At 43.8% G+C, this 12,798-nt stretch overlaps 1 protein-coding gene across 5 annotated transcripts in view; it reads right to left on the reverse strand.

The window, feature by feature from the left end:
- The window catches only part of NFAT5 (nuclear factor of activated T cells 5), a 54,458-nt gene that overhangs the window by 36,189 nt on the left and 5,471 nt on the right, over window positions 1-12,798 (reverse strand). The window lies entirely within an intron of this gene.

The following is a 12,798-nucleotide window of genomic DNA, read 5'->3' on the forward strand; positions in this document are numbered from 1 at the left end:
TCCTGTCACTCTATTCCTTGTCCCCAGTCCTTCTCCAGCTCTCTTGGAGCCTCTTTAGGCACTGGAAGGAGCTCTAAGGTTTCCCTGGAGCCTTCCTTTCTCCAGGTGAACAACTCCACACCTCCCAGCCTGGCTCCAGAGCAGAGGGGCTCCAGCCCTTGGATCAACTTAGTGACCTCCTCAGGGTTTGCTCCAACAGGTCCCTGGCTTCCCTGTGCTGTGTAAATCCCACAGTTTTGATCTCTTTTCCTCCTTGTGTGTTACCCAGGAGACCTCCTAAGGTTCCCTCCTAAGAGTTTGCTCCATCCTCTCGTATTTACAGCTCTTAAGCTAATTCCAGCTTCTTGTACACCTGCAGTGCTAGGTGTTTCAGGATAGGGGCTGGGTGTTGTATTTTATAGCACATTTCAAGGAACTTGGTCTTTATCAATGAAGCATAAAATTAAAGATTTGCTCTTAATGGTCTTGTGATCTTTGGGAATGTGCTTCAATTCTAATGCTGGCTTCTCCTTCCCTCCCTCTTTATCATATTGTTGGAATTATTCACAAAGATTAGAATTGTGCTGCTTGTGGATTACTGCGAAAATCATGTGTTCCCTGAGAAAAAAATTATCCTGTGGGAGCCTTGGATTTTAGCATCCCTTTAAAGCAAAAGACTTCACAGAACTTTTGCCACATTGGAGAGTTAAAAATAAATTTCTTAAACAAAAAATTGCCCAAGAACCAACCCAAAGAGAAAAGCTCTCAATTACCTAATAACTTGGGGTTTGGAAAGAAGGTTTTGTAGTCAAATCCAAGTACTTTATGAGTCATGACAGAATGATGGTGATGACAATTCACTCCCCTCAGAGGATTTCTTGAGGAGAAAGGAATGGAAGGGTACATGTATATTCAACTTACATAAGAAATATAAAGGGTTCTGCAGACACACACACTGTTGCAATCCCTCATTTTGGGGCCTCTCACTGAACATTTTGAGTAGCAGCAGCCCTGAACACCTGCCTGTGATTTTACTGCCCTGCTACAGGTAGTAGTGCCAGCTGGAGTAAAGGCTGGAGCTCATTTACAAGGGCTTGCAGAGACTGCTGCACTCATCTCTGAAGAAACGCAAATACAGCTACACCTTGTAGCAAAACAGGAGCAAAAGTGAGAACAAGTGCTGCCTTCCACTCCCTTCCTAGCCATTCTCTGAATCTATGAACACATGGCAGAAGTTAATGGTCAAATCCAAACTTTCAAAAGGAAAACAACCCTCCTGGCTTTTCTCACATCAGACACATCTTCACAGTGTAAAACACCTTGTTAGTGAACTGCAGTTCAACATTTTCCAGAGGGATCCCAAACGCCTGGGTGCCTTTAAGAACTCTTGCTGCCATGAACTTACTCCACACACATCAGACTTCAAATGAAACTTTGTGTTTTCACCTAAACACAGGCCAATGTTTATATATGCTGAACTATAAATAGCATTAAAGCAAAAACTGACAAATTCCAGAAACATGAGAGTTGTTGCAAGGAAACTAATTCTTCCCCAGAGGATACAGCTCCCCCCATGCCTCACACTGTACTAAGAGCTGAAGCTGCTGCTCAGCCCCTCTCCTTCACCATGTTTTTACACACATGTGTGCACTCACCAACACCAAGAACATGAAACTTCCTGCTGAAATTTTACGTTGATTCATGCAGAAAACACCCACTAAAGGGAAAGGCTGCCACAGAAATACAGTATTGCACTTGGAGGCAAAAATAGCATTTCAGCATCATTACATATTTCTACATAATTAGCAAGAAAAAAACGTGTAGACAGAATTGCTGCTTCCAGCAGCCAGTGCTGAATCAGTGAGGAAGTTTCAGCTGTCTGACAGCACTAAGTGTCTTGTAATTTACTGCTGATTTAAATTCCTTTGACGAATACATTGGTTGATCTCAAGTTTCTGGGTTTTTTCCTGGAAGTAGCTCCATTCATACTCAATGTTTAACCACATTTTCTCTCTCCATACAGGAAGCAAGGAACACATGTTTCAGGATTAGTGTTACTATGAAATATAAACAAGATAACACACAAACAAGATAACAAAACACTAGTGATCAGCCAGAAGTCCCACACACTCATTTCCCCACACAAGGCCTCACCTGCATTAAGGTAATCAGTTATTAGACATCTTATCTACAGTAAACTTCCAAATCTCCTATCTTTCCCCAAAATATTTTGCCTAGACAAGCCCAGCTTTGCAAATTCCCCGCCCAAAACCAAGGACACACAGGGACAGGCAGATTTACAAAAAGTATTTTAAGTGTCAAATTTCTTCAACTGCCTTTTATCCGATTATCCTGCCCTTATAATCTCTCATCTGAGATCAGCTGCTTGGAACTTTGATCTTCCTGCCAGTTGTACTGACAGTCCAGAAAATTCTACTGCACTTTGTTATAAGGACCAGAACCACACCAAACACAGATCAGGATCCAACAACACCACACTTGGAATCCAGGAAAGACAAGATTTTGTTGTGTACTACTTGAACTTGTACGAAACATTCCGAATTTATATACTAATAAAAAATAATCAAGAAATTTAGAAAGGAATTCTTCCCTGTGAGGGTGGTGAGGCCCTGGCACAGGGTGCCCAGAGAAGCTGTGGCTGCCCCTGGATCCCTGGAGTGTCCAATGCCAGGCTGGAGAGGGCACAGAGCACAAAATACGTCCTTGGGTCAACATGGACCTGGATCAGTCCCAGCAGCTGGTGACAGGATCTCTGTCTTTGAGGAGGAAAGCCTTGGAAAGATTCAGGAAAAATAACACTGAGAAGGCACAAAAAACAGCGTGTGAAGCTGATGTGGTGATGCTGCAGCAGGAGTGCAAAAGTCTAGTGGTTTGTGATGGCAAATCAAATTCTACAAGCTCCTTCTCCTGTTTTACTCACTTCCCCTCAGTGCACACACACAGTTGCCCTTTTGTAGGCATGTTTTTGGATTTCTACACACAGCCTAACCAGGCTGAGTTACAGACCTGGGCCTACAGCAAAGGCCGAGTGCTCAGCCTTCTCCCATCCCCACCAACAGCAAATACCTCTGGAATTCCTAACCCATCCTCATTCTCACTTTGCCAGGACCAAACACCGTAAACATGATGGGGTTTACATACAGAAAAGGTTTTCTGTTTTACAAACAGAAAAGGTACCCCTAAGCTTTGCTATTCCCCATCAAAAGCCAAGCCACGTTATCCAGAACTTCCACAGCTGGAAGCCAAGTCACAAACCTGATGGAGAAGTTTGCTCTGACCTGCAGGTAAATGCAGCCACAGCTAATGCAGAGCACCCTGGCTGCACACCAACTCCACCACCATTTCCCCAAGTTGTTCCCAGGCCCAGCCTTGAGGAGGTTGCTGGAATCCAGCCATGGCTCTCCCCCAGCTCACTTGTGTCTGTCCACCATTGTGACCTGCTCCTGGGACTTCACCTCCTGCAATGCCAGGGGCTGCTCCAGCAGCATCCTTCCATCCCCACCTCTGGCCTAGCAGGTAATGACACCTTTCCTGCTCCACAGAAATCATGTGGAGAGCAAGATCCATACATGGAGGAAGATGAGAACCACCCAAATTATCAGCACTAGAAGCAGAGATGGGGCATTTTCCACTTGCTGCTGACATTTTTTGCCATTAAGGAAAGGTACATCCTGGAAATCCCTTACCACTTCCATAACCTCGTGAACAGCAGCCAAGTTAATCCTTGTCTTTTAATAAGCTCCCTGCACTGAATGGCTGTCCATTTGATCCCCACTGATACTCGTCTCCTCAACATGGTTTAATACCCGCACAGATTTGGCTGCTTCTTCCAAAGCCATTTCCTTGCTGCAGCACATGACAGTCACACCAGAGATTAGACAAAACCTTGGTGTCCTCCTCTAATCAGCTGGCGGCATCAGAGCAGAAATCTCTTCTAATGATGTTCACTAAGCTGATCAAAAAAACAAGCAAGCAAACAGGCCAAGAGAGTTGTTTATATGGAACTGAGATTAAAAAACAATTAGAAATCATGAAGCAGCAAGTAGCCTCTGCTGCACGGGGGAAGTCAGGGAAGTGAAGTGGAGCACACATGCTCAGCAAATTAAAGAAACTATAAAGGAAAAATTACAATGTCCGTATTCCATCTCACCCCCAGCTAAGGGTGCAAATTCAGTTTCAGAGCACCCACACACATACATAAAGGTCCTATGATGCTAATCTAAGACACAGTTTTAGGCTAAACCTGTATTACTAAGGCTCCAAATGTCATATTGTCACTCCTCACTCCAAAGGCCGCTGCATTTTTAATAAAATTATACATGTGATTCAACATCGTTCAGAAACTTTTGTGGGTAAGGGATGCTAAAACCAAAATCTGCTCTATACCTAAAAACCCAGGCCTCTGCCAGAAGACCTTGTGGTCGGTTTATGTGTTTCTCTTGAAGGTGTTCTACACAGAATTTCAGTGCCCATGATAAACACCACAGCTTGGTGGCTGAGCTTATCAGAGGCCACTGATTCCACCACAATAGCTTAGTTCACAGAGAGTTTTTAAGGAATGATGGGGGAACAGGGGAGTTTGAAATATTCAACGTGTAATCAAAGCTTCACTTTGCTAAAAAACGCTCATATCACATGACCCATAGGGATTTTTCTGCACACAAAAGCTTGGGTGTGGGAAGACTCTGAAGCAGATTATTTTGTCCACCTGGAAGAGCCTGTAAGAGCCAGCTGAGGAACCCTCCAGCTCTTCAGCCTCCCCAAGATCCCTCCATATACCCAAGACAAACAGGTTTTCCCACAGACGCTAAAAACAGTATTGACTGAGTAAGTTTGATTATTACAGCAAAGAGAATTCAGAGAATCATAGAATGGTTTGGGTGTGATGGGACCTTAAAGCTCATCCAGTTCCACCCCCCACCTTCCACTGTCCCAAACTGCTCCAAGCCCTGTCCAGCCTGGCCTTGGACACTTCAAGGATCCAAGGGCAGCCACAGCTTCTCTGGTCAACCTGTGCCAGGGCCTCACCCCCTCACAGGGAAGAATTTCTTCCCAATATCCTAACATAATTAAGGATACACTTCAGAAAACTTAGCCCACCCTCAACTCTAAGAGGCACTGGAACCACTAGAGAGGAATCACATCGCACAGTACGACTGCTCTTCCTTCCTCAGGGCTAACCTGGGAGAATTAACCTCAGGAGCCACTGGAGTAACTCCTGCAGTGAAAATAAAATACAACAGTTCAGTGCCTTTTAGTCTCTGAACAAGCAGACAAAACCGTTCTTCCAGCTGCTTTGAGCCAGCACACCTGTACCCCTGTGCAAACGAAAGGGAAACTGTCCCCAGCCCCTGGAATGTCTGAGGCACTGAGATGGCAATGCCGATAACGGAGCTGGCACAGGGATTGGCACAGGGACTGCATGGATGGAAGCCAAAGAAGGATAACAAGGATTCAGTAAGAAGCTCAACAGAGGAAGCTCTGAGAGTCTGAGAAAGGCAACTAGGAGAGAGACAAAGCCCAGTGCATAAACCAGAACAGAAACAGACTGAGACAGGCACAGACCAGACAGATCAGTGACCACTAAAGCACTTCCTACTTCAGTGCCGAGGGTTTGTTGTTGTTGGGGTTTGTGCTTTTTCCTTTTTTTTTTTTTTTTGGTTTGGTTGGTTTTTCTGAGTACTCTGTAGGAGATCCAAACTCTCACTTGCAGAAGTGAGAATCACCCGCAACAACTGGAGCCCATCTGCTTAGGGAACAACAGAGATTTTTATATTGTAAAGTTAAAAGAAAAAAAGATTCAGAAGGAAAGAACACACAACAAAGAGTAAATCAGCTTTTGTTCAGTATCTGTATATAGAGGATTTAGGACATATTACAGACTATCATAACTCCTGTATTTCCTAACATCTTTGTAATTTCACTGACTTAACATCACAAGCTTGGCAGCAGGGAAAAGGAGCAAACAGTCCTGAAAACAGGTTTAGGTTTCACACAGAGGAAAAAGGAAGGACCCTGCTTGAGCATACACAGTATAGATAAAATACAGCAACTGTTCAAAGAATCGCAGAATCACTAAGGTTGGGAAAGACCTTCAAGAACATTGAGACCAACTGTTAACACAGCACTGCCAAGTCCCACTAAACCATAAGGATATAGATTTAGACTGGATATTGGGAAGGAATTTTTCCCTGTGAGGGTGGTGAGGCCCTGGCAGAGGTCACCCAGAGAAACTGTGGCTGCCCCTGGATCCCTGGCAGTGTCCAAGGCCAGACTGGAGCAACCTGGGCTTGGAGCAACCTGGGATAGTGGAAGGTGTCCCTGCCCATGGCAGGGGGTGGAATGGGATGAGCTTTAAGATTCCTTGCAACCCAAACCATCCTAGGATTTTGTGACACTTGTGACATCCTGTGACATAAATGCATGGCACAAAAGCCAGAGAGCAGGAGGCAGCCCATTGGCAGTGAGGCTGAGCAGGAGGACAACAGACACTACATAACAGTCTTGACACAAACACCCTAAAACATTTCGCAGAGTTACTGGTCTAATTACTCCTATTTTTGCAAGACTTGAAGCTGAGGTGTAGTAAAGTCGTAACTCACAAGGCTCCCAGTCCTATCTGTCTTACCCAGTGCCAAATCCACCAGGTTACAGTCACTGAAACACTGCTTTCATTTCATATTTTTGAGTATGTCTCAAAACACAATTAAACAAAGGACTCAAAACAAATTGAGCGTGCAACCTAAAATACGTAAAGACTAATTAGCATGCTCTGCCTAATTGCCCAACACTGCCCATGGATTTCCACACAGGTCTCAGATGTAGGTCTGTCACCAGAGACTTGCCAGGCTGTTCTGACGGAGGAAACAAACTGCAGAGCACTGTGCCCTCTATGTGCCACGCCATCCTTGGCGTATCTGCCCACGGTGGAGCAAGGAAAGCCTGGAAGCAGGTCTTCCCGCCAGCACTCCTGTTATTGTCAGCCCTGGCAGGGCTAGATTGCTGCTACAGCAACAGTGGCAGGTTTTCAAAGAAACTGCAGTGTACACAAGGATGTTTTACACAGCCAAACAGAAAATCTTCCTTCCAGTTCCCCCTGGCTTCAGACAAAAGCAGCAAAGCCTAAATCAACAGGCTTCACGCGCACGGAGGGAAAGGCAGATGCCGTGGTGCTGCCTGTGCTAGAGAACTTCAGGATTAAAAAGCTGATGTTGGTGCAGCTCCACTCTGAAGAATCCCCAGAGGATCCGAGCACTCCGTGTTGATGATGTAGCACTGGGCACTAAAATCCAAATCTTGCCTGCAAATGCTGCTACTCCCTGAAATGCACATTATAGTGTGTTAGTGAAGGAGAGAGAGGAGCTTTCTGAAAGACAAACACTGTTGTTTTAGAGAAAGATGACCAGTAATATATTATTAATGACTAAAGTCATTAACATTTGATCACAACTCTAATATCACAGAATCCCAGACTGGTTTGGGTAGGAAGCGACCTTAATAAAGCCCATCTCATTCCAACCTCAGGACATGGGCATGGACATCTTCCACTGGACCAGGCTGCTCCGAGTCCCATCCAACCCAGCCTCAAACATTTCCACAATATCATTATTTCTTGTACTTAAAAATAAAAATGAAATTTAACAGATGTTTCTTTTATTTTTTAAAGGGCGAGTATTACTACCAAAAATGGCAGTATTAAACAGGTAATTTTGCAAGCAAACTGTAACCAACTCCTGCAGTATCTCACCAACCTTCAGAAAAGCTGCTAATCTCAATATTCAGGATTCTGCACAGCAGGGTAGAGTTGAGAAATTAATCCTTTTAAAGTTGAATTTCAACAACTGACAAAGGCATGTGTTAGCTGAATTCTATTTATGGCATCCATCCAAATATCAAATAAAGCTTTCCTGGCTGTGTTTCAGTCATCCCCATTCACAGCTCAAAGAGGACTTTTATAAATGTAGACAGGCAGTATAAATCCTGGATCTTGTTTGCATCCAATTTTACACATCTCAGAATGAGAGAACAACATTATTTAGGAATTGTCACTTCAAGGAAGGGAGCAGTAATGGCTTACTGCAACATCTATCCTATGCAGTTGTAAACTCCAGACAAAAACCCAAAAATATAAAAATACCCCTAAAATCCAACTGTGGACAAGGCAGAGCAAAAGACACGCTGGCAGAGCAACAGGCAGGCTGACAGAGCTGCAGGTACATGAACACAGAACCCCAGACTGGCTGGCATTGGAAGGACCTTAAAACTCACATCATGCCGTGGGCAGGGTCACCTTCCACTAGCCCAGGCTGCTCCAAGCCTCGTCCAACCTGGCTTTGAAATGTTCAAAGAAACCCAAATACCAGTGATCAAAGAACATTAGTAATAGCTATTTATCAACCCCTTTAAAACACCTGTGTTGTTTCAAAAATCAAAGTTCACCAGAAACAGAGGTAATCAGGCAGTTCCTTAGGTACAAGGCACCGTTCAAATTCAGGGACATGCAGAATCCACCTGAGCCACAGTTTACCACTGCCTCAGAACAACATTTCTCAGCCTTTTCAGGTTTGCACCATTTTTTCTGATGGGGTTATTTTTGTCATCTCTTACATTTTCTGTGAGCAAGAAAAGTAATGAAAGATACAAGCACTTCTTTCCTTTGAGGCTGTAGCACAATATGTAAGGTGAAGAATAAAAGGCATTCTGACAGACTTCCAACATATTGCAGCCACCTCTTGGGTTCAGTATTTCATTATAAACCTGAACATAGAGGTTGTGCTCCTGAGACCCAACCTGTGCTAGTAACTCCCAACACAGCATCCAACATCTTGAGCCCACAAACCACCTCCATGCCTCCCTGCCTTTACTCCCATTAAAAGGTATTTTCTTTCAGCATCACCAAAACTGGGAAATGTTGATGCTTCCTACCACCACTTTGCTTTCTACTTCTATCTGAACTGTGTTTGATAATACACATTGCTCCTCACATCAAAGATGATGTTTGACAAAGAGCACTCCCTGGCACAGTTACACAGAGGTCTGGTGAGAGTCTGACACCTCTAATTGTTCCAAGGGACATGAGGATCATGCTCAGGTACACCTGTAACATAACTACTGCACCTGGAAGGGATTCCTCAGAGAAATAAAGATGCAAGTTGTTGTAAAAACAGGTTTTCAAAGCATTAAGGAAGTGCTTCTCCAAGTACATTCACCACACTTCTCAGGAGACAAATGGGAACTTAAGCCAATCATTTAATGGTAAGATGTGAATAAAAGATTCCTTGCTGTTCTATAGAGCTAAAATCACAATGGAACTGGGAAACAGCAGTGAAGGAATCAGTGGTGGAACTGCTCTAGAACTCCCAAGTTACCTAAAACTTGAGGATGGTGTGGTGGTGCATCTTCCCTCCCCACAGATGGCTAAACATGGATTTACCAACCTCTTCTCTCTGACAGGCAAAGGCTGACAAGAACCAGGAAGCTTAGAAGAGTATTTCTACTGTAACACCTTTCAAATTCTCACAGTCAGCTACAGACTCGCTCCACAGTTCAGGGCACTGCCTGGCTCAGCTGCACTAAATCTTCCTAAAGGAATTCTTTTGCTATTGTATTCATGTATCAAAATACCTGCACGGCCAGGAGCACCCAAACGTGCTGTACCCAACATAATCCTTCTCACCACCACACCTCCAAAAGCTACTGTTTTCACTTAAGTAGCAGCAAATAACTGAATCACTGAAGTTTACACTCAGGTCTTTCAGGCCACAAAGTAAGTCAAATTATTTCCCCATCTGATTAGAGAGCAACTTCGTTCCAAGAGCAGTTCAAGTTTCCAAGGGAGGCAGATGGCCCCAGCCAAAATTTAGATGTCCTAAAAGGGAAACAAAGTGTTAAGGATTTTTGTCTCCTTTAGAAAGGATTTACTCCCAGGTGAGACCTGCACATCTGCTAAGGAGGGGCACTGCTCACACTCACACAAATACATTTGCAGACAAGAGATGATGGAAATTCCTTCTCTGTCACTGACACACAGACAGGAGCTGAAAACTGCTGAAGATGCTTAGTGTGGTTGGAGCACAGAATTCCAGGAATGTCCAAAATGTCACTTTCAAAGGCACATGCTGGTGACAAACAAGTGTAAGCGTCTTCTTGTAAGCAGCAAGATAGTCACACCTCCCACTGCAGTCTGATCCTTGTAGATATCTTCAGCAAAGTTAACAGAATACAACTTCTCAGTGTCCAAGAAAATCATAGAATCACAGATAAATAAATCACTATATTCCAGAAGAAAAATATGACTTAGTGCCCCAATAAGAAAGTGACTGCTAAAATTCCTGGTGTGGGAACTCACGAACATCCAAACAGCAAAAGCTGTTCAGAAGTCACACACAACATGGATTTAGGGTCAGGAAAATGAAGAGCCTGGAGCAAGGAAAGACTGAGAGGGCTGAGTCTCTTCAGACTGGAGAAGGCTCAGGGGGATCTTATCCATGCGTGAAAATTCCTGATGGAGGCACTGAGAGGCTCCTCTCAGAGGTACCCCATGACAGGACAAGAGGCAATGGGCACCAATTAAAACACGTTAAATCCCATCTGAATTATCTTATCCAACCATGAAGACAGCCAAGCACAGGCCCACGTTGTGGAGTCTCCGTGAGGACACTCAGACCCAGCTGGGCACAATCCCAGCACCCAGTCCAGCACTGATTCACTCAGCTCCAGAGGTCCCTGCCAGATCCAAGGGCTGAGACTGAAAGCTGGCACTGCCTCCACAAGACCCACCCAGCTCCTCTCCCACCACCAGAACATCTGACTCTTTTCAGAAGTTTAACCTAAATCAGATTCCTGGGCTCTGCAGCACTTATGAGATAAAACCAAGACCATTAGAAACTGTAATTATAAATTCCTCAGTAAATCTGCTTTAATAGGAATACACATTCCAAGGAAAGCCGCCTTTTTTCCTCCCTAAGAAACAAAACATACTCAAATATTGCCAGGAGACGTCATCATTTTTAAACTGAAAACAGAGTAAACTTTAAACGAAATACAACTATTTCTTCACCACGTATACAACTGGACTGTGGGATTTCCTGCTGAGTCCAAAAACAAATCAAGAGTCAAAACAGAACTGAGTTAAACTCTAGATGCTGCTGTTCTGCCCCAAATAGTAGTAAGGATTCACACATGTCCACACTGCAGGATCCTCACTGCAAAGGCAGAAAACTGTCAGTCAACAGAAGCTCTGAACTCAGCAGCTGATTATTCCCCAATCGTCCCATAGTGCTCCTATCCAAACTCACTGATTCTTCTGCTGAGTGAATCCATACACACAAAAAACATCAGGCCTCCAGACAATGAGGGACTGAAACAACTGGACGTAGTGTCAGTTTTTCTGAACGGGAATGGGAATTGCAACATTTGGATACTTTTCAGGACTGTCTCTAAATCTCACTCTGCCATATCTCCATCTTGTCTGGGCATTGACAGGAACCACTGCTCACCTTCCCTCTGTTTGCCAAACCTCCTGACCATCACAACTCAAACCTGCTTTTAGGATCAAAACCTTGTGTTTCTTCAACACATTCTGTCAGTTTCATAAACTTTGTAACTAAATTCTTTTTAGTTATTTACAAAGCAACCATAAAACCTTTCCAAATGCTGAAGGGACAAGTAATGGAAGGGAATGGAGAGCGATTTACAGAGTGTATTTATTGAGTGATACTCACCTCACAGATCCCTCAGAGCTACACAACGTAATAAAATAATGTACCCCAAAGATGGGCATCTACATTTTAAACACTGCTGAAGCACTGCTTGCTTTGCAAACAGCAGTTACTGGAGATTTTACTGGATGTCCATTAGCACCTGCTATTACTACCCAGGTCAGAGTTGGATCTGAGAGTTTATTCAAAGCTGGATCTGAGAGCTCCCTTCAGTCAGCTCCTAAAACAATTCGACAACCTGGCCTGAATGTTCAGCCTCATCAGTTTACTCTCTGCATACACACCGAGATAACACACGTGATAACCGCAGAGACATGACCACACACCTTACTTCACCTGCACTTTGGCCACTCACCAACTCCTGCTGAGGTTTACCAGCACTTCAACACTTCAAAAGGAGCTCAGGCCATTGCCTTTTTGTGTAAAGTGAAATATTATTTCTCTTTCATTTTCACTATCCCTGGAGGCATTCAAGGAATGACTGGACATGGCACTCAGTGCTCTCTGGTCGACAAGGTAGGGATCACTCAAAAGTTGGACTTGACCTCAGAGGTCTTTTCCAACCTACACGATTTTGTGAAACACATTTATATATAAAACTACATAACCTGTGTACCAGTGCAAAAGTCAGATCAAGGCTCCAGGCTGCCAATCATTTTTAGTCAACAGATAACAAAAGATAACTGTGCTGTTGAAAATTTGAAAATAAAGGTCAGATGTTTCATAAAAAATGAAAAATCTTAGCCCACAACCTCAGAAATGTATGATGAGAAAATTCTACTTCTTGATAACACTAATCTGCAGTACAGAATCACAGAACCATGGAATGGTTTGGGTTGGAGGAGACCCTAAAGCTTATCTCATTCCACCCCTTGCCATGAGCAGGGACACCTTCCACTATCCTGGATTGCTCCAAGCCCTGTCAGACCTGGCCTGGGACACTTCAAGAGACAAAAGAATTGGGCAATGTATGGAGATTCTCTAATAGAAAAAAAACTTTCAGTTTTTCAGTTTTTTGTAACTTTCAGTGAACTACGTAAAAGTATCCAAAACAAGAAAAACTGACAATAAAAGAATA

Source organism: Lichenostomus cassidix, chromosome 11 (assembly GCF_008360975.1).
Source record: "Lichenostomus cassidix isolate B80296 chromosome 11, HeHo_3.0, whole genome shotgun sequence".
Classification (NCBI taxonomy): Eukaryota; Metazoa; Chordata; class Aves; order Passeriformes; family Meliphagidae; genus Lichenostomus; species Lichenostomus cassidix.